The following is a 27825-nucleotide window of genomic DNA, read 5'->3' as shown; positions in this document are numbered from 1 at the left end:
ATAAAAACAACTGAATTTCAGACTATTCAGTTTCATGTTCAAAATCAGATTATATCTCATTAAAAATGAAAAAAATACGAATAGATGTGCATAACTACATAAAGGTTTTTATATATTGGGCCAAAATATAGCTGACACTTGAGGACACATTTCACAGAAAAGTGATTTTTAAGGTGCAGATGTCTGTGTAAATAATGAAAAACTGTATTTTTCTCTCTCATACATTATGTTTCATCTTATTTAGTAAAGTACAGGAAAAACTTTTTAGATATTCTCATTTTCAAAAGATTTTGTTTTATTCCCTATTTTTGGTAAGCTTTCCAAGTTTCAGGGTTTTTATTTTTAGTCAAAACTAACCTCATGCCAAATATATCAAAATTCTAAACAATGCACACCATTTTGTCTAGCAAATCTCTCCTATGAATTATTTAATGCAATGTATACAAAAGAGCATAAGAATTCTAACTCTAAATAACTGGGGTTTTGCTAAAAGTTAGGTACAGACATACTATAGAGCATATGCAGTCATTAAAACTTATATAGATAAATTTTTTAAATCATGAAAAATTGTCTTTAGTATATGAAAAAGCCATTCATGGTAAGTATTCACAGTAAAGCAGGAATAGAAGGAAATCACCTGAGTCTTACAATAAAATCTACAAAATAACATAATATACATAATATGGAAAGGTTAAGTATTTTTCTCATAAAATCAAGAGGGCAAGTACAATTGTTCTCATAATTTTTATCTAGCATTTCAATGGAAACTTTCGCTAGTATAAAGAGGAAAAAGAAATGGATAAAAAGTAGAAGGAAGGAAATATTTTTTTTCTCAGATGACATGATTTATATAGAAAATTCTTGACTCTATAAAAATCTCCTGGGTTTAAAAGGGAAACAATCTACTAGGACTAAAAAGTGAATTTACCTGGGTTGGAAGTTTAAGAACACCAGTTTTTTAAAAAAATTAATCTTATTTCTGTATACAAACCATAAGCAATCAGAAAATCAAACTTTTTCAAAAAAGTGTAATTTACAATAGCATCATACATACAACATGTTTCAGAATAAATTGAGCAAAACCCATACAAGAGCTCTTACCACTGAAATTCTAAAACACTTCTAAGATAAATGAAGTAAGACCTAAATGAAATCAGAGATGCATTGTTCATGGGTAGAAACACTCACAACTATTACATCCAACCTTTGGCTTCAATGGAATTCATGTAAGAAATACAGGAGGCATTTTGAAGTAACTAACAAGTTGCTTCTAACATACATATGGAATTAAAAATGATCCATAATGCCCACTATCATGTTTTTTTAAGGTGGTCTTTAGTTATTTCTACCTAATAACCCATGCCAAAATTATGTGCCTTAAATAATAATTTGTTATCTTTCAAGCTCTATGGATTGACTGACAGCTCATACTTATGAACTTATGCAGACAGTTCATACTTGGGTATGCCTCATAAAGTTGGAGTAAGCAGTGGACTGGAATCATGGTACCTTATGACTCAGTCTAAGATGGCTTATTTACTTCTACATCTGTTATTTCAGCAGGGATGCCTACAAATCTGGAACAGGTTGACCATCTCAGGGGAGGTTTCTACACGTGACCTCTCTATGTGGCTAGTTTGATGTTTCTCATGCCCCGGCAGTAGTCTCTGAGTAAACATCCATGCAAGCTCACTCTATCCAAAACCAGTGACCAAGGTGGAAACTAAGTTTTCTTATGACCTGAGGAAGTTTCACTTTTTCACTTTGGCCACACTCTATCAGTTATGCAAAGGTAGCCCAGAGTCAACGTGGAAAGGGTTATATGTAATCGGGTTTTAAGGCCAAGAAGTAAGATTCTCTTGGTAGCAGCCTTGAAGACCAGCTGTGACAATTATCCCCCTGACCTGAGTGAGGCATATTCCTTCACATTCAAAACATATGCATCCTCAAAAACTTCCTACATCTATGACAATACTTGTTTCAGGCTTGAAGTCCATGATATTATCAAATAAAACAGGTTTGAGGTGGATGAGTTTTTTTGGGTGTGGTTACATGGGTGCATTCAAGACCAATGTCAAAAAGCTGTTTCCTTATATTTTCTTCTAGGTATTTTATAATTTCAGCTCTTACACTTAATTAAGTCTTTAATCCATTTTGAGTTAATTTTCATGAATGCTGTAAGGATCCAGTTTCGTGATTTTGCATGTGCAAATCCAGTTTTTCCAGCACCATTTATTGAAGAGATTCTCTTTCTTTCCTGTGTGTCTTCGGCACCCTTGTTAAAGATGAGTGACCCTATATGCGTGGGTTTATTTCTGGGCTCTGTATTCTGCTGCAGTGATCCATGTGTTTGTTTTTATGCCAACACCACACTGTCACCACTACCACAGCTACACAATGTAGTCTGACCTCGAGAACTGTGATGTCTCCAGGTTCATTCTTACTTCTCAAGATTGCTTTGGATATTCAGGGTTTTTTGTTATTCCATACAATTTTAGCATTGCTTGTTCTCTTTCTTTAGAAAATGCCAAACAAGTTTTGATAGGAGTCCTTTTAAAGTTGAAAATAGCTTTGGGTGTTGTGAACTTATTAACAATATTCGTTCTTTCAATCCATGAGCACAAGATACCCTTCCATTTTTCATATTTTCCTCAATTTCTTTCATCGGTGTCTTCTAGGTTTCAGGGTACCAATCTCTCACTTCTTTGCTTAGATCAATGAAATAGCTGTCAGTGTTTGTTTAATACATTTACGTGCTCTGATACTGGGTGCATAGCTTGTTATGTCCTTTTGATTAACTGACCCTTTTATTATTATATAATGATTTTTTTAACCTCTTGTTACAATTATTTTTACTGAGTCTGTTTTGTCTATTATAAGGATAAATATCATTATTTATTTTAGCTTTCATTTGCATGGAAATTTTTTTCCCTGTACCCCTACTTCAATCCGATGTACATCCTTAAGCTAAAGTATGTCTCTTATAGGCATTATACAGTTTGGTCTTTTTGTTTTTGTTTTTTGTTTTTTTTTTTTTAAATCCATTCAGTCATTCATTCTATGTGTTTTGATTAGAAAATTTAATCTATTTAGAGTAATCTGTAAGGACTTACCAATACCATCTTGCTGTTTCTTTGCTGGTTTATAGTTCTGTTCTTTCCTACTCTCTTACTGTTTTCCCTTGAGAATTTATAATTTTCCGTAGAGCCACTCTTTGATTCCCTATCTTCATCTTTTGCATATTTAGTGTAGTTTTTTAAGCTTTATGGTTATCATGAAGCATACATAAAATATCATATAGTTGTAACAGTCTAGAGTTATAAATTCTTTAATATGATAAAGTTATATAAAAAACTGCTACTCTTGAGGTGCCTGGGTGACTCAGTCAGTTAAGGGTCTGACATTGGCTCAGGTCATGATCTCACGGTTCATTAGATCGAGCCCTGCATAGGGCTCTCTGCTATCAGCACAGAGCCCGCTTTGGGTCCTCTGTCCCCTTTGCTCTCTGCCTCTCCCCTACTCATACTCTGTCTCAAAAATAAACATTAAAACACACACACACACACACACACACACACACACACACCCCTCTTTCACCTCCCTCTTTACATTTTATGTTTTCATGTTATAATTTACCTCTTTTTGTCTGTGCATCTATTAATAAATTATTGTAGCTATAGTCATTTGTAATACTTTTGTCTTTTAACCTTTCTACTAGACTTAAGTAATAGCACACTGCCACATTCTAGTGTTAGGGCATTCTGAACTTGACTGCATACTTACCACTTAACTTTACCAGTGAGTTATATACTTTCATGGAATTTCATATTATTAGTTACAGTCCTTAAAACTCCCTTTAGCATTTCTTTCCTATAATACAGGTCTAAAGGTGATGTGATGAACATCTTCAGCTTTTTTTCTTTCTTTCTTTCTTTTTTTTTTTTTTGTCTGAGAATATCTTTATTTCTCCTTCAATCTGAAAGGCACCTTTCCAGGTAAAGTGTCCTTGATTGGCTTTTTTTTTTTTTCCTTTTGGCACTTTAAATATATCCCCCCACTCTTTGCTGGCCAGCAAGATTTCTCCTGAGAAATCTCCCATCCAAGTTCTAACCAGGCCAGACACTGTTTAGCTTCTGAGATTGGGTGCATTCAGGGTGGTATGGCTGCAGACATTTGTGGCTCTCCTGAGAAATCTGATAGCCTAAAGGGGATTTCCTTGGATGTGAAGACTTATTTCCTCTTGCTGCTTTTAAAATTCTGTCTTTGGTTTTAGCAAGAGATGTGTAGTCAAATAAATTTTAAACCAATTTGGCCCATTAGTGATTACTTTATTAAGCTTTGCCATGGTGAACCCCAAGCAGCCTTTTTGTTGGAACTAATTTTTCACCACTACAAAGGTTACACCTTTCTGGGGAATCCATTCAATGCTGCAAGTAATGTGACATCTCTTATCTATGGCTGATGGGAATTAACTACTCCTAGGCTTGTGTGAGCCTTGGGAATTTTTCAGCCTACTGATTTCTCATGGTGCTCCCTAACAGCCTCAGGGAGTTTTTCTCTCACTGATGCATAGATTGGCGTTCAGCCACAGGCTATACCCATCACCAAAGCTTGTTCTCTTTGTAGCTCTCTGATAATCTTCACAAATTTTTGGTTTCTTGACCTCCCTGCCCTTCAAATACACCAACTTAACTCACTGAGATCATTCACTCTCATCTTCCTTGGATATGGCCTGGAAACTCTCCGGGTAGCAAGCTGGTGAAATTCTTTTCTCAGGGATCTGACTTATGGGGCCTGTTATCCAGTGTGTAAAAACTTGTTTTATGTCTTCTTTCAGTTTTCTAGTTGTTTACCGAGAGAGAACTGGTTTTTTTGGCAGTCAATCCTTCATGAGTAGAACTGTGCTGTGTATTTTAAACTAAAATTTCTGGCTATGAACTATGACGCCTTGCAGAAAGGGACATTAAGCTCTTCGGAAAACTGGTATTGTAATTGCTTCGAAATGGATTATAATTAGGATATTAAAGAAGGTACTTCACTATGTTTCAGACATGTGCATGCATAAGATTACCACCCCACGTGCACACTGTTAAAAAGGACCAGGATTATTAATAAATCTAGAAAAGGGGAATTGGTTTTGACTCTGTTTCATTTTTCCCACACTAGTTAAGTATTTGTAGGCCATCAGAATCTCAATGTGATTATATTTTGCCCCAGAAGTGAACATTTAAGCTTGGTGTGCTTCTTTTAATGCTGACATGTCAACATTCAATTACTTTTTAAATGTGCATTTATTATCCACCTGCTATTTGGAAGGTACAGTGGTAGGAATAACTGAAGTTTCAACCCATGTGGACACAAAACTATGCTCATAACACATATTCCTAGTTTGCATCCAATAAAATACTCATTCCTTATGATATTGATAGGTGTGTTATAACATAAAGTGTATGGAGTAGAGAGTAAGCAACTGTGTGAAACAACAAAATGTCAAAACATGGTCTTATAAGCAGAGATCTTTGTTACTTATCAAAAACTATGGGAATACATGAGAGAAGTGAGAGCAGGTCTAAAATGTCCTGTGTAAATAAATGAAATGAAATGAAATGAAATGAAATGAAATAAAATAAAATAAAATAAAATAAAATAAAATAAATAAAATAAATCTCTGTATATTAAGGAAGTAAACTCACCATTGGGAGATCTAAATATGGAAGAAGAGAAGAAAATCAAAACAGGCATGGAAATAGGACTTTTCAAGGAACTTTTTAGAGGGAAAGGTGAAAGAGGTGTTGACTACAGTTGGTGTGGAATTTTGAGTGCTACATTGCTAACCAGAATTTTAGTCAGTGTTACTGTGTAATGACTTCTGTGACTCCTCTCTTCCATGTCTTCAATAAATTTTCAGGGAAAGAACATACTGCTTTTCAATGTTTTGAATGGGTTTTATTTACTTATTTCTTTATGCTGAGATGAAATTTGAATTAAAAATTTTATCTGAAGAAATTTTAGCTTTATCTGGGCTACACAGCAGTAAACAGTGGGATGACAGCAGCCCACGTATGATGCATGAATGCATACTGTGAATTTCCAAGAGGGTCCTACATTATGCAGCCTGGCCCAATTTATTTAATCCCAGAAGCTTTCCTCCAGGAAAATTTTGTGAAATCATTCCTCGAAGAACCAGATTGGGGAATAAGGCTTCACAATTTTAAGCCATTTAATTAAAATCTACACAGAACTAAACTTTAAAGCACTATATTTGTTGCCATAACAAAATACCATAGACCAGGTGGCTTCAACAATAGAAACTTAATTTCTTAAGAGTTTTGGAGCCTTAAAGTCTGAGATCACAGTGCTAATATGGTCATGTTCTGATGAGATCTCTTTTCCTGGCTTGCAGATGGCAGTCTTCTCACTGTGTGCTCACATAGCCTTTCCTTGGTGCATGAGAGTGGAGAGTCATCACTCTCTCTTCTTCTTTTTCAATTTTTAAAATTTCCTTTATTTTTTATTTTTTCAGAGAAAGAGCCCATGCTGGTGCACAAGGGCAGGGGAGGGGCAGAGGAAAAGAGAGAAAATCTTAAGCAGGCTCCACACCAGCGCAGACCCTGACTCAAAGCTTGATCTCATGACCTTGAGATAATGACCTGAGCTGAAATCAAGAATCAGACACCTAACTGACTCAGACACCCAGGAGCCTCTCTCTTCCTCATGTGGTAAGGCCACACATCCTGTAGGAATAAGATACTACCCTTATGACCTTGGCTTACCTAAATTACTTCCTAAACACCTTATCTCAAATACAGTCATTTGGGGAGTTGGGTTCAGCATATGAATTTGGGAGGAACACAATTCAGTCTATACCAAACAACATGAGAATTACTATCTCTAAACACATAAACATTACTTGTGATTGCAACTCTTTAATTTTTACACAAAAGTTACTGAAGACATATGCCAGAAAAACTAGATTTTAGTTACTAGCTTAATTTTTCAATGTTAGTTTAGCATTTTTTAGAGAAATTTGAAATTGATATTCTTGATATTTTTAGCAGAGACAGTAAGTCATAAGCCAAAAAACAAAGAGAGAAAACAAAGAAGGCAAACTAGAACAGTCAGAGTTAGTCTGATATTTTATAACTTATCAGAGTATAGGTAATAACACTTCAATAAAAGAAGAATAGAAAGATTAAAATACTTTTTCTAGACCACTTTCTTATAAACGTTAATATAAAGTTAAAGGAAACCCATTAGAGCATCATTTCATAAGCTGCAAATGACTTTAAGATTGTTCTTCTCTATAAATATTCATAAACACAATGATCTACTCTATATTTGGACCAGGTAAAATGTATGGCAGATACTTGGGATAATAATGATTATAGGGGCGCCTGGGTGGCACAGTCGGTTAAGCGTCGACTTCAGCTGGGTCACGATCTCGCGGTCCGTGAGTTCGAGCCCCGCGTCAGGCTCTGGGCTGATGGCTCGGAGCCTGGAGCCTGTTTCCGATTCTGTGTCTCCCTCTCTCTCTGCCCCTCCCCCGTTCATGCTCTGTCTCTCTCTGTCCCAAAAATAAATAAACGTTGAAAAAAAAATAATGATTATAATTTCTAGGGGAACTCTGCAATCAAAACAAGGGTTTTCAACACAATTTTGAACGGCACAGAGAATGTCTCAAAAGTCAGTTGAGACTTTTACACAGTAAACATGAGTCAGTTTCATGGCATTAATTTGTTAAAGTTACTATGAGCTTACAAAGCACCTCTCAAAATACTCAGGATGTAAACTATAACTATTAACAATCTGCTAAGATTTTTAGCATGCTATTAAAACATTTTAATGGACTTAAATATATTAGGAAAAATTATGTTCCGAGATTATTTCAATTAGCTAGGTAAAGAACGCTTTAACCATTAGAGAATAACATCTCTTTAATTGCAGTTTAAAGTTAGCAAATATAACTAAAAAGCTCAAACAAAATAGGATACGTGAAAATGTCAAAGTACAATAATGTTAAACAGGGTAACTATGACAAAGAGTAGACAATTTGGGAAAATAAGAAAAAAATATAACACTGAGGAAAAAAATTATTCATAATAAACACAAACAAAAATAAATATTTATAAGTCAAATTATCTCTTGGGAGCGAGGTGGTGAGCACGCAACGCTTAATTACATACATTTCCTGCCAAACCAAAGCTCACAGTTGAATACCAGACTCTACCTTGGAAGCACATCACTGCAAAACTCTTAAATAATCAACAAACAACTGACAGGAAATTAAGCAAGCAAAAGTGCTTATTGATCACACTATCAACGTACAGAATCAAAAACATTAGACTTTCAAAACTATCTTGCTAAATGCACATCAATCTAGATGTCAGAAAAGCTTTATGTGTAAGATTGTGTTCACGTGATATACACCAGAAACATCCCACTGCTTGTTATCATTCATGATCGAAGTTAAATTATGCCTGCTGGCTTAACGGTGGATCGACAATCAAGGCAAAGGCCAGTGTCCAGGGTTCAGTTAACATTTTGAAATAAAATGTTTAACAAATATTTGTTGAGCAGTTACTGTACTACTATTGGATTGCTGTGTCACCAATTATCACAAACTTGGTGACTTAAAACAATCCATATTTATTATTTCACACTTTCCTGCAGTCAGGGGTCCATGCCACAGAAGTCTCCACTCTCTGAAATGCAGAATTTTATGCACCCTCAATTTTAGACTGCACGGAAGTTGATGCTTTTACAATTACCTAGCTGTCAGACCCCAACGAAAGAAACAGCAGAATGTGATACACAGAAAGTCAAGAATGTGCCAGATGATTGCAACCACTACTGGTTTATATATTTCTCTGTTTTTAAGTTTATTTATTTAGAAAGTGAGTGAACATGAGCAGGGGACGGGCAGAGAGAGAGAGAGGGAGAGAGAGAATCCCAAGCAGGTTCTGCGCAGTCAGCACAGAGACTGACCTGGGACTTGATCTAATGAACCATGAGATCATGACCTGAGCCAAAATTAAGAGTCAGACGCTTAACTGGCTGAGCCACCCAGGCGCTCCTGGTTTACACATTTCTCTCAAGCAAAAAGCATATATGTCAGGGATCCTCAGTAGAGCTGAGTTCCTTAATACAGAGGCTCTAGACTGCAGTGGAACAGGGCAAAAAATCACGGGAGTTTGAAGTTACACAGCCTTGAGTTCGGGCTGTAGAGATTTCTAGAATATTTTAATTCTGCATCCATGAATTACATCTGACTTCATGGTAGTAAATGTGAATCTTGGGCAGTAAAACATGTTTTGTAAATTGACAATGCCCTGCATCCTCTCATAGCAATGCCTTGTTCTGGGTACATATTAAATCTCTTGAGAAATTTGAAATACCTCATGCTTCTAGAAATTATTTACCACAGATCTTTAAATTAGAAATGCTTTAAATTAGTAAACTATTTTGCTTCCTTACATGGACTTATTTTATGCTCTAAAGAGTCATCTCGGGGCGCCTGGGTGGCGCAGTCGGTTAAGCGTCGACTTCAGCCAGGTCACGATCTCGCGGTCCGTGAGTTCGAGCCCCACGTCAGGCTCTGGGCTGATGGCTCAGAGCCTGGAGCCTGTTTCCGATTCTGTGTCTCCCTCTCTCTCTGCCCCTCCCCCGTTCATGCTCTGTCTCTCTCTGTCCCAAAAATAAAAATAAATAAACGTTGAAAAAAAAATTTAAAGAGTCATCTGTATGTAAATTTTAACTCTTTTAATATTAATTGTACATTAACCATCATCTACATCATATCTGAGCAGCACATCTGAAGTGACCTTAAAATAAAGTGTTGATAATTTGAATAGAATCACTTAGAACTTTTACCCACTCACTTGATGCCCTATGAAGACACTGATGAATATCAAGATGTAATTATCCAAAGCAGCAAGGGTTGCTTCTGCACAGTCTACAAAGTTTGATGATTAGTCAGACAAAACTGCTATCAATTATGGAGACAATTATCTTGCCTCCACAGTTGTGAGAGCTGAAGCAGAATGTCTCGTTCTTATAAACATTATGGACAAATATTTCATAACCATGCCAAGCACATAGGCTGACAAATTGCTTTATAGAGGCAAATAGAAAGTTTCATAATTTACTCATTTAAAACATGTTTATAAAGGGATCCCATGCTTATACAGATTTTTCTTTTGTCATTGAGTGAAACGAACTGTTTTGGCACGTATAACGCAGCATTGTTGTAAATTTTATCCAAGTGCCCAGAAATTATTACAAAGTTTTCCAGTCTTCAAATACTTTGTGACTTAAAGGAACAACAAGAAAAAAAAAAGAAAAGATTTTTAGAAAACATGACATGAAATAGCCAGGAAATTGCAATATTAATGAGCATAATCTCACCCTTGTACAAGAGCATGTAAATTCAATAAGTGTGTAACAGGTATTCTCCTACTCTTTGTACATCTTTCTTTCAATAAACAGGAGAAAGAAGCTAATAGTATTCACATAAAACCAACCGGGTGAAAGGGTAGATGGATGGTCACCACCAATCTCTCTTAGACCCTTACAAAGTACGGGAATACTGAAAGGCCACAGCAAATATAATGAAATGAAGCAAAGCATATGGGTCAATATTCTCCAGGGACCGAGTATGACTGAAAAGAATCCTTGGTTAAACCTGTGGGTATGATATTCACCAAGTTGGGTTCACACAATAGCACAAGTACCCTTTTCTTCACCATTTCTGTACATGGTTCAACTTATCTAACAAAACCTGTAGAACAAATATGTAATTTAAAAATGAAAATTTGAATGGATGCAAATATACTTGCCTATGCAGTATTCACTCCAGTCTGGTTTCATGACAAATTTTTATGAGCAAATGATAATCTTTCTCTAGAATATAAGTAGATAATTTGCTTCCTAATTTTTATAATTGACTTAGAAGTAATAACGTAATGGTACCAATCTCATTATTTTAAAAAATATGTATAATGAATATGTAAATTATGCTTTGTGAGGTCTATGAGAGTGGAAAGTATGCGTACGGTAGTAAATTATTATTCTAGGATTCTTGTATTTCTGGAAAAACTATGGCCAACGAGTTGGAAAAATCTCTCCAAGAGCTAACACCTTTTCAGGTGCTATGCATTCCACCACCAAGTATGAGAATTCTACTTGGTCCACAATTGAGCCCACCCTACTAACTGCCTTTCTGTTTTTCATTTAGTCATTCCTGTGAAGATGTACTCGTGGTATTGGCTTTAGTTTTAACTGTCATTTCCTTAATGACTAATGACATTGAATATCTTGCCATGTACACATTTTCATTCAAAAATATTCTTTGGTTAAGTGCTCATATTTTTGCCCATTTTTATTACATTGTCTTATTTATGAGAGTTTTGCAGATAACTTGGACTCCAGTCATTTGTTAGATATGTGTATACAAATATTTTCTCAAAGTATTGGCTTGATTTTGTATTTTGGTATAGTAATTTGCAAAAAGCAAAAAACTTTTAATGTGAAGGATGTTCAATATATAATTATCATTCATGATTTTGATTTTTGTCCATCAAGGTCACTAATTTTCTTCTATTTTTTCTATCATAAGTATTCTCTTTGCATTTAGATCTTTGACCACATTTAATTTGATTTTTGTATATGGCTGTAAGAAGGGACAAGGTTTATTTGTTTTCATTATCTTTGAAGTATTCCAGCATTATTTGTTGAAATTACTCTTTTTATTATATTACCTTGGCACTATGAATATGAGGGTCTATTCCTAGACTCTATTCTGTCCCAATGATTCATATGTTTATTTTTATTCCAATACCATACTGTCTTGATTATCTTAGTTTTAGGGTAAGTCTTGGAATCAGACAGTAGAGTCCAACGACTTTAATATTTTTAAAACTATTTTGGCTTTCTTTGCTTTTCATTATAAATTTTCAAGTTAGATTGTCAACTTCTAAAAAAAATCTACGATTTTGATTGAGAGCACATGTAATGTACAGTGAAATTTGGGAGACTGCTGACATCTTAATAATATTGAGTAACTGCATGAACAGTGTATTACTTCATATACTGAATTCTTAGTTTCTTTCATCAATGTTTTATTTATTTAAGCATACAAATCTTGTATATATTTTGTTTTATTAATCCCTAAGTATTTCATACTTTCATGTTATTAAAATATATGCCATTATCATAATCTCAATTTCCAACTCTTCCTGGTCATTGTAGAGATATATAATCTATTTTTGTATTTTGCTCTTGTATTTTCTAACACTACTCAGCTCACTTATTTGTTGTACTACCTTTATTGTAGTTTCTTCGGGATTTTCTACATAGGAAAATATGTCCTAAATGAATAAAGACAGTTTCTTTCTTTACAATCTCTGTGCTTTTTATATTTTTTTCTTTTCTGGTCCTGATTAGGTCTGCCAATCAAATGTTGAAAAAAATCTTGTAAGAGTAGATATCCTTTCTTTGTGGTCTTCATAGGGAAGGGAGTGTTGGGAAAGTACTTAATATTTCAGGATCAGTTTCCTAGTGGATGTTTTGTGTTCGATGGAGGACCATAGATTCCTTCTATCTACACTCACCAGAAATTTCTTTTAAATCATGAATTAAAGTTTGACTAATGCTCTTTCTCCATGTATTGAGATAATCATTTTACTTCATCACAGTACTGTGATATAGCGCATTATATTGATTGGTTTTTAAACACTGGCACACTGGCACAAACTTCCATTTCTGAAAAATTTGGTCATAATATATTGTCATTTTTATATATTGTTGAATTCTATTTTCTATAATTTTTAAAATATTGTGTCTTTATTCATGAGGGATAATGGTCTATAGATACATTTCTTATAATGCTTTTGACTGGTTTTGTATCAGGGTCCTTATAAATGCTGTCTTTATAAAATAAATTCAGACATGTTCCCTCTTATTTATGGGAAAAGTTTGTGTATAAATTGTATTTGTTTGCTTAAATGTTGGGTAGAATTCAGTAACAAATTTATGTGGACCAGGAGTTTTCTTTATAGGATGATATTTAACAATGAACCCAATTTATATAATGGCTAAGATTATACAAAGTATCTACTTCTTCTTGAATAAGTTGTTAGTTTTAGCCCAAAGGAATTTTTCTGTGTTATTTACATCATCAAAATTTTGGTATAAAGTTGTTCAAGCTGTTTACTTATTATAATTTTACTGTAAAATGTATGCTTCCCCCTTCATTCATGACATTGTTTTAATTTTATCTATTAATCTTGCTAGAGTTTTATCACTTTTATTAATTTTTTAGAAAGAATCAGCTTTTGGTTTTCTTGATTTTCTGTGTGTGTATGTCTTTGTGTGTGTTTGAGTATGTATTTTTTGTGTTGGCAGGAGTATGTTTGTGTGTATTTCACTGTTTTCTGCTCTTCATCATCACCTTTCTTCTTGCTTTGCATTACATTCGCTCTTTCTTTCTATGTAAGGTAGACATTTGGGATAGCTCTAATTTTCTACTGTAAGAATATAATGCTATGCATTTCCTCCTAAGCATTGCTTTCACTGCATCTTTCAAGTGTTTTGTGTTTCCCTTTTCATTCAATATAAATATTTGCTAATATCATTTGTAATTTTTTTGAATCCATGTACTGTGTATTTAAATTAAAGGAGATTTTCCAGGTATTTTTTTGCTGTTGATTTATAGTTCAATTCTACTGGGGTCAGAAAATATACATTGTATATTTCAATAACCTCAGTAATATGATCCTTGTCAATGTCCAGGTTTACTTAAAAACAGCGGGTGCCCTTGAATTGCTGGGTAGTCCGCTAAAAGCTAAAAAGGTAAAATTATTTCATTTTGTTGTTCATGTCCCATACATCCTTATTAATTTTTTGTCTATGTGCTCTGTCAGTTACAGAGAGAGGAGCACTCTGTACCTTATACTTATATTTCAGGTATAACTGTGGGTCAGTTTTTCCTTTCAGTTCTTTCAGTTACTACTTTATATAATTTGATGTCATTTGTTGGGCCTGTAAATGTTTAGGACAATTGCATCTTAACAAAATTGACCTTTTTCATCCATCCACATGATTTATTTAACTTTTCTTTATTTTCTTCCAGCATATTTTGCAAGCTTGCCTGCATTACAGAGAGCTCCTGCCTTCACAATCTTCTCGCCCATCCCCCAGTAGCAAATTGCAGTTGTGTACTATTCATGGATAACTCTGTTTAAGCCAAAAGAATATTCCCAGTTTCTTTGTCAGATCATAGTCTTAGGAAGTTCTCTGCACTTGGGAATGGTGGTGGTGGTTGGTGGGAGGAATGTCCCAGCATTCCTAATCCTTTCTAGTACATGACCACCATTCTGTGTTTTTCAAGCCTAGTGGATTGGGCAGGAATAAATTTCCTTTCTCTGCCCACATCTGTACCAACTCTCTTCTTTATATTGATACAAGGTCCCAGGAACAAGAGATTTTTCTTTCTGGAACAATTACTGGAGGTCTTTGCAGAAAAGCACGTGTGTCTACAAGCTACCCTTGTATCTGGAAGCCCAGTTGTTCTAAACTGATGTCGTAGCCCAAACTCAATTTTAGAAATTTATTGAAGTTTGAGATCATTTATTCTTCCCTCTAACTATGGCAGCCAATTTTTCCTTCCATAATTTGTCAAAGGTGAAATGGTTCATGTCTTGTCTTTCTTCACAGGATTATGTCATTTTTTGGAATTCAGTTCCCTTGATTGCCTTCAACTTTGATGGACTCAATAAAAGTTATGGTTTTGTAGACCATCCAACTTTTACTCATTCATTAAAACTGAGTGAGTTTCTTTTTCAGCTTTCTACATCCCAGGCAGAGGAGAAGCTCTGCTAAGTCAATCTTGAAGAAAAATAACACTACTGGAGGACATAACAGCTGCCAAATTTAAAGACTTACAAATGTAAGAGTGAGAGCTTGGCAAAAAGCAGGCAAATAGAACAATGAGACAGGTTACAGAGCTAATTAAATGAATGCACACATTAATATCACTGATTCATGAAGAATACATCAAATATCAAGAAAAGAGTGTAAAACATAGGGATGTCCAGCTGGCTCAATCAGTAGAGGATGTCACTTTTGATTTCAAGGTCATGAGTTCAAGCCCCACATTGGCCTTAAAGCTTACTTCAAACAAACAAACAAACAAACAAAGAATAAAAAGAATATAGAAATATAAAAGGTGGAAAGATAGTAATGATATGGTATGCAAATTGATTAAAAAGAGTTGATGTAGCTATATTACTATAGATACAACAGATTTTAGATAAAAGTTTGAGATATAAATGAGTGTCTCATAAATAGACACATATAGTTACCAAAAATATAAAAATTGTCTATAACCCAGAAATGAAATATAGAAAAGAAAACAAATTACATAAATATATAAAAAAATCAACAATTATACTGGGAGATGTTTAATACATCTCTCAGTAACTTACAAAATAAAAAGGCCACGTGCATTAAGTATATACAAGTATTGAAGACTGTAATTAACAAACATCTTAATAGAAATGTACAGAACACTATACTCTAGACTTATGCCACACACACATTTTTTAAAGCCTTCATGAAACATTTATAAATACTGTATACTGATTCATACCAAATCTCGATAAATTTCAAATACAGAAGTTACAGAAAATTTCCTGTGCCTACAGTGCAATTAATTAAAAAAATTAACAGCTAAAATATAACTAGAACATTCCTGTGTTTCTGTAAATTAATAAGTCTATTTATAAACAATTATTGGGCCAAAAGAAAATTACTAACATAGTAAGACAGTATTTGGGACTTAATTTTAACAACAATATGACACAATAAAAGTTGTGGAATGCCATTAAAAGAGTGTTTTAAAGGAAAAATCAAAGATTCCAATGCTTCTATTGGAATAACAAAGGAAAAAATTAAAAGCTAAAATAGAAAATAGAAAAAGGACAGCAAAAATAACAGAGAAATTAATGCAACATAGAGTATGAACAAAACAAATTATTTCTATTAAAAAATAATACATATTTTTAAAAACCTGTCTTATAATTGATCACAAAAAAAGAAGGTAACAGTAATTTTCACAAGTGCCACAGGCAATGAAATGATCATAATGAATATTATAGAAATTTTTATGCCACTAAACTTATAATCTATGCAAATGGAGAAATACCTTGAAAAATTATCAATAGGACTGAAAAATAATGACTTTCTCTTGTTACTAACTTCTCTATTTATTCTACCCACTGGCAAACTATTTCTCTAATTCTCTGCTCTCTGTTTGTGAGTTTGACCTTTTTTTTTTTTTTTTTTTTTTTTTTTTAAGATTTCACAAATATTTCATACCATGCAGTATTTGTCTTTCTCTGTCTGGCTTATTTCACTTAGCATAATGCCTTCCAAATTCATCCATGCAGTATCAAATGACACAATTTCCTTATTTTGTACAAATGAATAATACTCCACTGAGTACATGTTTTAAATATATAAATGCAAATACATATACCACATTTTCTTTATCCATTCATCTGTCAGTGAACAATGGACATTCAGTTTGTTTCTCTACCTTGGCTATTGTGAATAACACTGTAATAAACATAGGAATGCATATATCTCTTCAAGATCATTTTGTTTCCTTTGGAAATATACCAGGAAGTGTGATGTCTGGATCACATGATAGTTGTATTTTTAAATTCTTAAGGAAATTTCATACTGTTTTCCATCGTGGCTGAACCAATTAACATTCCCATCAACAGTGCATATCTTCAACATATTTGTTATTTCTTGGTTTTTTGATAACAGACACCCTAATAGGTATGAAGTGCTATCTCATTGTGGTTTTGATTTGCATTTCCCTAATGATGATTGATGCTGGGCAGCTTTTCATATGTATGCTGGCCATCTGTATGCCTTTGAAAAAATGACTTTTCATGTCCTTTGCCCAGTTTTAATTGAGCTGTCTGGTTTTGTGCAATTGAGCTGTATGAGTTCCTTACATATTTTGGATATTAATCCACTCTCAAATGAATGGATTACAAATATTTTCTCCCATTCCATAGGTTAATTTCTCATTTTTAAAATTGTTTTCTTTCCTGTAAAAAGCATTGTAGTTTAATATATTCCCAATTGTTTGTTTTTGCTTTTGTTACCTTTGCTTTTGCCGTCAGATCCAAAAAAGTCATTGCCAAGACCTGTGCCAAAGTGGGAACAGCCTACATTTTCTTCTAGTAGTTTTATAGTTTCAAGTCTTTAATCAATTTTGAGTTCATTTTGTCTATACTGTAAGTAGTGGTCCAATTTTATTCTTTTGCATTTAGTTATCCAGTTTTCCCAGCACCATTTATTGAAGAGACTGTCCTTTCCCCACTGACTATTCTTGGCTTCCCTGTCATAAATTAATTGACCATATATGTGTGGGTTTATTTCTGGGCTCCTCATTCAGTTCCATTTGATCTCTCTGTTTTTATGCCAAGAATAGTTTTAAAAAATGAATTTACCCAGGAGATTTTAAAGAATTTAATACATAGTTAAAATTTTTCAACAGTGAAAACCGGAGACACAGTTTAAAAAAAAAAAGAGTGACACGAGTGACTTGCATTTAAATTATCACCCTGTGTGCTATGTTGAGAAGATATTGACATAAATGGGATGAGAAGCAGGAGAAAAGTTGAGATGGTATAGTATTAGTCTCAGTGTGATAACAAGACCAAGGTTATGACAGTGGAGATAACAGATGTCAAACTTGGGAAATATTTTGGAGAGAAGGTTGACTGGATTTCCTGATACGTTGAGTGGGAAATGTGAGTGGAAGAGAGTTGCCATAGATAAATCCACAATTTGGAGGTTGACCAACTAAAAGGATAGCATTTCTATCATTTGAGATGGAGAGTAATATAGAAGGAGGAGGCTTAGAAATAATATAAGAAATTCTTTGGCTTTGGGGTGCCTGGGTGGCCCAGTCAATTAAGCATCCGACTCTTAGTTTTGGCTCAAGTCATGATCTCATGGTTCATGAGTTTGAGGCCCACGTTGGGCTCTGCGCTGACAGCATGGAGCCTGCTTGGGGTTCGCTCTCTTTTCCTATCTCCGCCCCTCTTCCATGCTTTTCTCTCAAAATAAATAAATAAATAAATAAATAAATAAATAAATAAATAAATAAATTTTTAAAAATTGGGTTAGAAGTGTCTACTAAACTTTAGGACAAAGGGAAATAGTTTAATCAAGACACAAAAGCACAGATCATAAGTGAGAGGACTGAGAAGACTATACTAAAATTAAAAATATCACACAGTGAAAATACAAGCCCTGAATAGAAAGTTATTTGCAACCACACAAAGGATTAATATTTCTAATAAGGACATTCTATGGATTTGATTCAAAACATTTGCTCTATACTTGTGGACCCATATGCAATTCATAAGTGTACCATTTCATTTTAAATTGGGGGGAAATTTCCTAGATATCTTTCTTTTGTATATTTCCAGTTTAATTTCATTCAATCAGACACAAAATAGGAATTTGGGAAGGTAAATATTACTAGCTTTAATTTTAGTCATGCACTTTCTCTGTAAAGGAGTCCAACTTTCTTATATCTATTGTTTCACTCTTATTTGTCTTCAATTATTTTTCAGTGAGTAACTGATTAATTCTCATACTGCTAACGTTAACGAGTGCTAGGTGCCAAATGAGTCGGTCTGTTTAATTTATAGGTCTGCAAAATTCTTCTGTTACCAATGTTTTTAAAAAATGTGTATATTAAAATATATCTTACAAAATGTGGGGAATAAGCTTAGCAATTTCCTGGGCTTACACCAATGGGTTAACAAGACATAAAGAATTACAAAGCCATAGGATGCTCCCACCTGAGTTTGGGTAAACAAGATAAGGCACCCCAGAATAGAGAGGGGTGCAAAGGCACTCAATACATAGGTATATGAAATAAACAAGATTAGGTATTCAGGGCAAAAGTGTCCCCCAATTTAGTATTATAGCAGAAAGCTGCTTTCACAGGATAGACCAAGTTAGGTAAACAGGTAAATTGGGCTATAGACCCCTGCACTGCAGGTGAAGGAGCCCAGAGTGGAGATGATTAACAAAAGAAAAGGTGCCTTGTTAACCCTGAGGCTATTTCCCCTATTGCCTTATCCTCTAGTTTATCTAAGATAAACAGACAAGGCGCCTCCTGTCTGCCATTAACAACCATCTACCCATCTGCCCGGTGCCAGGATTTTGTTTTATACTGACCCAAACCCCAAACACCATATGTCTTCAAAACCCCCTTTGCCCTCAAGTCCCCAAGTTAATGTTCCCAGTTTCTTTGTCTCTTTGTGCACACCCATCACATTTGTGAGCCTTCTGATCTTAATAAATACGGGGCAAAAACCCTTATTCAGGGCTCTTGTCTTTTCCCAGACATTAACCATCTCTCACATTTTAATCCTGCATCCCACTCTTTTGCTGGCCAAAAGAGAATTTTAGACTTAGAGTCTACGACAACAAAATAACATATATACAACAAATTATACAACAAATTTAAGGAATTTAAAGAGGAAGAGTGAACACAGAAGAAACTACCAAATTGTAAGAACTAGAACATTATCTGTTCCTTTGCATTGCCAAAAATGCCTCTCTTGAGCTTACTTATATGGAAAGAAGTATGAGATATCTAAGTAGCATCTTCCTAAAGAAGCATTAGTCTGGAAAGTTCTTGTACATACAGTTCTTGAAAAATTTAAATGACCATGTGAACAAGCCTGATCTAACTTTCTGGAAAATGAAACAATAACAACAACACATGGATAAGATCTCTGGTTCTTCACTAATCAACATCAAAACTCATGAGCAATGTTGTTTCAGATTATCTCATTGGCCAGGTGACTACAGATACAAGAGTTAGCCAAGCAGAGATTAGATAAATTTGTCCATAGAGAAGAACCACATAACAATAACTATAAACAACAATAAGGTCACTAACTTTTAGAGTGGTTTGTTATAGAGCAAAAGTCAGCTTATGCAAAGGATCACCAGTAGCAAAGGACAGAGGTAGTAAGGTGACTTGAAGAGCTTTGAAGAAAGGTTAGACAGATCTCTGGCAACAAGGAAGGTTCCAGAAGAACAAACAAATAATCTCAAAAGAATCAACACTTCAGTGACTGCTGCCACAAGAAACCACCTTCTAGTTAACACTAAATGGGGAAGAAATGACAACAAACTGAAAGAGCTCAGCAAATTTGGTACAGTCAGTCAAGCAAGAGGAGGGGACATCTGCTTCTTACTACTACCATCTCCATTCTATCACCAAGAGATAGATGCAAGAAGGAACACCGTAATAACCACCACTCCTGAAGTTGGGAAGATACCTGTTGTGGAGCTAATCCTGTATCCCTTCCCAACCTCAGGTTCAGTGGCATAAAACTAGTAAGTTGACATCAGCCACTGTTAGTGTATTTACACCACTCAAATTGGCAGATGCTACAGATCAGAGCTGCTTTTACCTTAGAAGGTCAGTAAACATTTACCGCTACAAACACTTTACATATTGTAGATCTTCCTTGGATTCTTTAACTTTAACTATATTTACTGAGATAGTTACTGGGATTCTTTAACTCTATTTACTTGGAAATATCTTAATACAAATCTCAAATAATAATACAGAAAAAAACTAGATAGTATCTTAGCCTCAAATTTGCCATTTATTTTAACCTTGACTGACACTTAACATGAAACAAGATGAACTATGAACTCAGAGTGTGGTCAACTCTCATGAAAAAAAATATGTATACTGAAGACTTTTATACTACAGATCTGTTAATTTCCTTGATACCTTAAAACTTGAGGCCAACTTTACCTGTGGGAACTGTTGGAATATATTTCTCTAAAAAATGTTTCTCAGAATGCATGTTTCTCAAAAGATCTTTCAGAAGAAGCAAGCATGTGTTAGGTCCAATGATTCTATTTCTGATGGATATATATTCTATCACTGAGAAAACAACACATAATAAATAGTATTACATTTTGGCATTTACAGCAGTCCCTCCATCTTTCATGTTTAAATATCACATACCAGTATGTAATCAACAAAACACCTCATTCTTATCCATGCTGTCAATTCTTAGGACAAACTAGCATCAATTGTACCATAAGAGTAATAACTATTATTATTAGTTAATATCATTAATCTTATTATTATTATATATTATTTGAGTTCAGTTCTTTTTTATTATCTTATACTGTCTATCATTACCAAGCTAGCCAAACCTTTCTGAATTCAGGGGTAGAGTGGGAACTAGAAGATAATTATCATGTAATATCTATTTTCTATAATGGGTACAGTGATATTCATTTATAACCTAGGCAACAGACTGCTGTTATCAACTCTTATTACATTCCTGATCAAGGGGTGATTTTTCATCCTTTTTGTTACTTTACTACAAAGCTGCAATGAATACATGTCCAAAAACTCAGTGTATAAAGCTTCTCTCTGAAGGAAAAAATAAATGACAGCCTTCATCAGAAAGAGTCACTCCTGTGTTCTGCCTCCATATCAAATGGCTGTAATTTAATGCTTTCTGAAAGCTCACTTTAGACTTTTGTATTAGAGAGAGATAAAGAAGGAATCTAAAGTGGTGTTTGCAAATGAAAGCTTATTAAAAATATGAACTCTTGGGGCACCTGGGTGGCTCAGTCAGTGAGCCTCCAAGCTCTTGATTTCAGCTCAGGTCATGACCCCACGGTTGTGGAATCAAGCCCTGCCTTGGGCTCCATGCTCAACATGGAGACTGCTTAACAATTACTCTCTCTCTCTCTCTCTCTCTCTCTCTCTCTCTTTCTCTTTCTCCCTCTGCCCCTCTTCACTGTTCACACTCTCACTCTCTCTCTAAATTAAAAATAATAATAATAGTAAAAAGGAAAAGCAAAAATATGAATTCCTATATCCTAGACATATAAAATCATAATCTTTTGGAAAACAACAAAAATCTATTTATCTGCAGTCTCATAAGAGATTTAGAAGAGATTCCAAGTTTGGAGACAACTTGTTTGTAGAAGCGCACCTTTCAACTCTAAAAATTCCACAGTTAAGTAAAAAGAAAACCAAATACCTGCATGATTTATTCTTTGATCCTTGTGAAATAATATCCCTAAAAGTATGATTTTTATAAATAAAAGTATATAAATAAATAAATAAATATATTTATTATTAAATACTATACAAATATATTTATATAAATAAATATATTTATGCCCTTGACACTTTAGAAAATATCTATTTCAAGAATGCTTTTCATATTTTTGCAAATCCACAGTCACATATACTATTACAGTTGACCCTTGAACAACATAGGTTTGAAATGAGGGTCCAATGACACGTGGATTATTTTCCAATAAATACAGTAGAGTACTATAAATGCATTTTCTCTTCCTTATGACTTCTTAACATTTTCTTTGCTCTTGCTTACAATCTTATAAGAACACAGTATATAATACTTACATAAAATATGTGTTAATTGACTGTTTATGTTACTGGCAAGATTTCTGGTCAACAGGTTATTAGTAGTGAAATTTGGGGGGAGTCAAAAGTTAGACACAGATTTTCAACTGTGCAGGGGATTGATATTCCAACCCTTTTGTTGTTTGAGGGTCAAGTGGAATTACGCTATCCCATGTCTCTTCATGGATTCCTTTTATAATTTAACAGCTAATATTAGTGTTTGACTACATAGCAAACACATGTTGCAAATATAGACAAAATATAAACACATTCTACTTCAACAAAGAAAAACTCTGTCCAAAAGTAAGTGGCTTTAGAGGCCGAGTTCTACTACCATGATTGAGAAGAGAAAGACAAGGATATTCAGAGATAAGCTATTTTGTATGAATGGAGTTTATGTGCATGTGCTCTTATAGTATCTGATGCTAAATATCCAGGGCTGGGCTGTGGTCTCATGTTAAAAGCATGGAAAAAACCCAACAGTGGGTTTCAATGAGCATGGAATAATTATAGGCAATAAAATGAGATGGCTGTAGAGAAACAAGCTACCTGAAAACACATTCTACTTTATACTGGTGCTTTATTCCTGTCCTACAGTAGGAATTTTAAAATTCAGGTTAATGGCTTTTAAAGTGAAGTTGTATTTATACACAACACAGTATGTAACATTTAGAAAATAAGTCACTAATGCCATTGGGATTTAGACAGAATATTTGATCTTTAAAAGGACAACAAACCAGATCCTTCAAGTAATCCGAGCAATGAAATAAACTAGTAATCATTGCTGAAGTTTATCTGCCTTTAAAAAGCTGTGAATTGGTATGCAACATGATCAGCCACATGGCGAAACCATTGCACAGTGTCTCATACTGAAACCCGAGAACAAGAGAGATGATAAAAGAACCCTGTGTAAGCAGGAGCTATTGGCAATGTCAAAGTCCCAAAGAGAAATATCATATGTCCAAATTTATAAAGAACATCTCGTTAAAGTATAGTCAAATGACCTGCTTGCTAATATTTGATGCGACAAAATAACATTTTTCCAAATCAATCAAGCAAGCAATAGTAATTAGTCTTTCTTGTGAAAAATTTTCTACTTCCATTATTCCTCCAGTTTACTTTTAACAATGGCATGGATTTAAGTTTTCAATCTGTAATATATTACCTGAATCTTTTCCCACGTGGGATAAATTCATTCTGCCATATTTGTGTCTTATTTCCATCATCACCGAAACTATTCATTATGTCTCTGCAATATGACATTTAGTTGTACCAAATAAGTTCAACATGAAGGAAAGAGGATCCAATAGCGACCATATGATCTTCATCTTTTCCAGCTTTGGTGACATATAACGGACATATAACACTGTGTAACTTTAAGATATACAATAGGATGATTTGATATACACACACATTGCAAAATGATTATCTCAAAAACTTAGCACATCCATCACCTGCCATGAAAAAATGTTTTGGTGGGGTGAGAACATTCAAGATCTACTCTTTTGTCAAGTATAAAATATAATATTGTCAGGTCACCTGGGTGGCTCAGTCAGTTGAGCATCCGACCTCAGCTCAGGTCATGATCTCACAGTTCGTGTTTAAGCCCCACTTCAAGCTTTGTTCTGACAGTGAGGAGCCTGCTTCAGAGTCTCTGTCTCCTTCTCTCTCTGCCTCTACCCATCTCATACCTCTACCCCACTCACCACACACCCCCAACCCTAGAAACTCTCTGTTTCTATGAGTTTGGCTGTGTGTGTGTGTGTGTCTTAAGATCATACAGTATTTGTCTTTCTTGTCTGACTTATTTCATAACACAATGCCTTCAAGTTCCATCCATGTTTTCCCAAAAGAAGAAAATATTTTAATCATGTTAATGAAGAAAGATTTTTATTGATGAGGCACCAAAAAGCAAGGGCATTTTAAGAGTAAAATATTAACAAGTTTGATGTATGTATTTATAAACTGTAAAGAATACAAAGAAATCTGTGAGAACAAAATAACAAGTAAATAAAAAATGAGCAAAGAATATGAAGGGCAATTCACTGGAAAAGAAACACAATAGGCCAACACACATATGAAGGGAAGTTTCATCACATTGGTAATCAGGGAACTGCAAATTAAACCTCTCATCACCATTAGTTTGGCATGAATAAATAACTGTAGCAATATCAAAACTATGAAAACTTACATAAATCCAAGTCTGAGCATACCTGTGCAACAACAAAATTCTTAATTATTTTCATAGTAGCTAAATATGCCAATCAAGTAAGTGGAAGATTGCTTCCAAAGGTACTCCAAGAAAGGAATATAAATAAGAAGTTATAGAATGAGTTTAACAGAAATTATTTTATTCCTTAGGCTGTGATAAAATGGAGGCACAAATAAGAACTGTTTATAAGGGGATGCCTAGGTGTCTCTGTCAGTTAGGTGTCCGACTCTTGATTTCGGCTCAAGTCATGATTTCCTGGCATCAGGTTGGACTCCATGCTGACAGCGCAGAGCCTACTTGGAATTCTCTGTCTGCCCCTCGGTCTCTGCTCCTCTCCCACACCATGCACACATGCATGTACTAGCGCTCGCTCTCTCTCTCTCTCTCTCTCTCAAAATAAATAAATACACTTAAAAAAGAAAAGAGTGGTTTATAAGACAACACTTTGATGTAGAAGTAGGTTTTTTTGGGTTTGGTACAGCTCATCAAAAAGATCAAGGATCCAGCACTCTGCCTTTCTGCTCTATTTGCAATATACATGCGTTTTATTCTTAAATGTTGTCCTACATATGTCCTATATATGCCAATGCCCTAAAGATTACATCCACCATAGGGAAAAAAGATAATCAAAGGAATACAGCAGAAAGAGTGCCCCTCTTTAGACATACTCTTTTTATTCAGGAAGAAACATTTTCCCAGAAACCTTGTGACAGATCTGACAAAAGATTTACTGGGCAAAACCGAGTCCGGGCAGCTTGGCAAACAAATACAGGACAAATGTATTGGGAAAATTACTTTATATATACCTCAGTCCCAGTGTCTTCTTTCTGTGTACAAGGTAGGGATCAAATAACCTATGGTGAGTATAACATAATGTATAAACATGTTGAATCACTATGTTGTACATCTGAAATTAATGTGACATTGTATATCATCTAAAGAAACTAATTTAGGGGTGCCTGGGTGGCTCAGTCGGTTAAGCATCCGACTTCAGCTCAGGTCACAATCTCGCGGTCCGTGAGTTTGAGCCCCGCATGGGGCTCTGGGCTGATGGCTCAGAGCCTGGAGCCTGCTTCTGATACTGTGTCTCCCTCTCTCTCTGCTCCTCCCCCGTTCATGCTCTGTCTCTCTCTGTCTCAAAAATAAATAAACGTTAAAAAAAATTAAAAAAAGAAACTAATTTAAAAAAATAACACATGTTGATTGCCCGAAATGATGAAATTAACCAGATCATTAAATAATATCCATTTATTTTCCATGGTATTATTTTAGTAGTGAACATCTTTGAAATGTTTTTAATAAAAGTTAATGTGATCATCCTAATGAATTTTAATCTTGCCTAGAATGCCCCCCACCCGAAAATCACAGTTTAATTTTTTTTTCTTATGTTTATTTATTTTTGAGAGAGTGAGACAGAGTGAAAACAGAGGAGGGAAGAGAGAGAAGGAGACACAGGATCTGAAGCAGGCTCCAGGCTCTGAGCTGTCAGCACAGAGCCCAATGCGGGGCTTCAACTCACAAACCAACAGATCATGACCTGAGCTGAAGTCGGACACTTAACCGACTGAGCTACCCAGGCGCCCCCAAAAATCACAGTTTAAGTAAATTAATACCACATAACAAGACAATTATACATTTTTTTGATAGTAGAGAAATATACAAACTTTAAAACCTAAAATTCAATTTCTGATATATTTTTGCTTCCTAGATTCAGAAAATTACAAAAGCAACATGGGTATGAATGCTTCCACATCATCTTCAGTGAGATTAAACTGTATGCATTTCAATTAGACAGTTTAATTATATTTTGCATATAAGTATTCTTAAAACTAAATCTGAAGGAAAGATTAATAACGGAATTAAGAATAAGAACAGGAGGCCACATTATTAATTAATGAAGATATTTTTAATAATGATGGTCACACATAAACAACAATACAAACAATGAGACAGTGATGTAAATTACAGTACAGTGATCTTTGCATTATTATATAGTAATTAGCAATTTTATTAATTAATTAATTTATTAATTAATTTATTTATTGAGTATAACTGTCATGCAATGTTACATTAGTTTCAGGTATACAACATAGTGATTCAACTTCTTTAAATATTGTTATACTCACTTCAAGTGTAGGTACCATCCGCGACTCTAGGCTGCTATTGGTAACAATGTATTAACAGTGCTATTAATAACGCGGACTATATCACCTATACCTAAAAGGCAAATTTCCCTGATTTGTTCACTTTTCACCTGGAAGCCTGTACCACTTCCCTGCACCCTTTGGCTCCTCCCCACAAGCCCATCCATTTGACAACCATCAACTCGTTCTCTGTTTTATAGGTCTGACTCTGCTTTTTCCTTTATTTGTTTCTTAGATTCCATATGTAAGTGAAGTCATATAGTATTTGTCTTTCAACCTGATTCATTTCACTTAGCATAAGAACCTCTAGGTCTTTCCATGGTGTTATGAATGGCATGAGCGCATCTGTTCTTATGGCTGAGGAATATTCTATCACATACGCACATACACACACACACACACACACACACACGAGATCTTCTTTATCTATTTGCCTGTCAATGGTCACTTAGGGTGCTTCCATATCTTCACTACTGTAAAAATGTTGCATTAAACCAAGAGGTACATTTATCTTTTCAAATTAGCATTTTTGTTTTTCTTTAAAAAGATTTTGTCACAAAGATTTTGTCATAAAGGGTTGAAGTGCCTTTGGAGAGTTTGATCAGAGTAATGACATTATTTGATTTTTTTTTTTAATACTCAATAATGGAACACTGGATCATACTGTGTTTCTCTTTTTAATATGTTGAGGAACCTTAATACTGTTTTCCACAATTTCCACTCCTACAAAGAGTGGACAAGGGTTCCTTTTTCTCCGCTTCTTCTCCAACACTTGTTATTTCTTATATTTTAGATTTTAGCTACTCTGACAGGTTTAAGGTGATATCTCACTGTGGTTTTGATTTCCATTTCTCTGATGATGAGTGATATTGAGGATCTTTTCATGTATCTATTGGCCAGCTGTAGGTCTTCCGTGGAAAAAAATCTATTCAGGTCCCATAATCATTTTTAAT

General features: G+C 34.6%; 1 long non-coding RNA gene across 1 annotated transcript; it reads right to left on the bottom strand.

The window, feature by feature from the left end:
* Positions 1-1909: 1909 nt before the first annotated feature.
* LOC115502608 lies at positions 1910-27361 on the bottom strand. The gene is made up of 4 exons (XR_003965147.1): positions 27283-27361; positions 25524-25534; positions 20310-20312; positions 1910-1921 (listed from the first exon to the last, which is right to left on the bottom strand). It is a non-coding gene; the product is annotated as an uncharacterized LOC115502608 (long non-coding RNA).
* Positions 27362-27825: the final 464 nt, after the last annotated feature.

Source organism: Lynx canadensis, chromosome A1, assembly GCF_007474595.2.
Source record: "Lynx canadensis isolate LIC74 chromosome A1, mLynCan4.pri.v2, whole genome shotgun sequence".
Classification (NCBI taxonomy): Eukaryota; Metazoa; Chordata; class Mammalia; order Carnivora; family Felidae; genus Lynx; species Lynx canadensis.
This window is presented reverse-complemented; position numbering and strand designations above follow the sequence as displayed.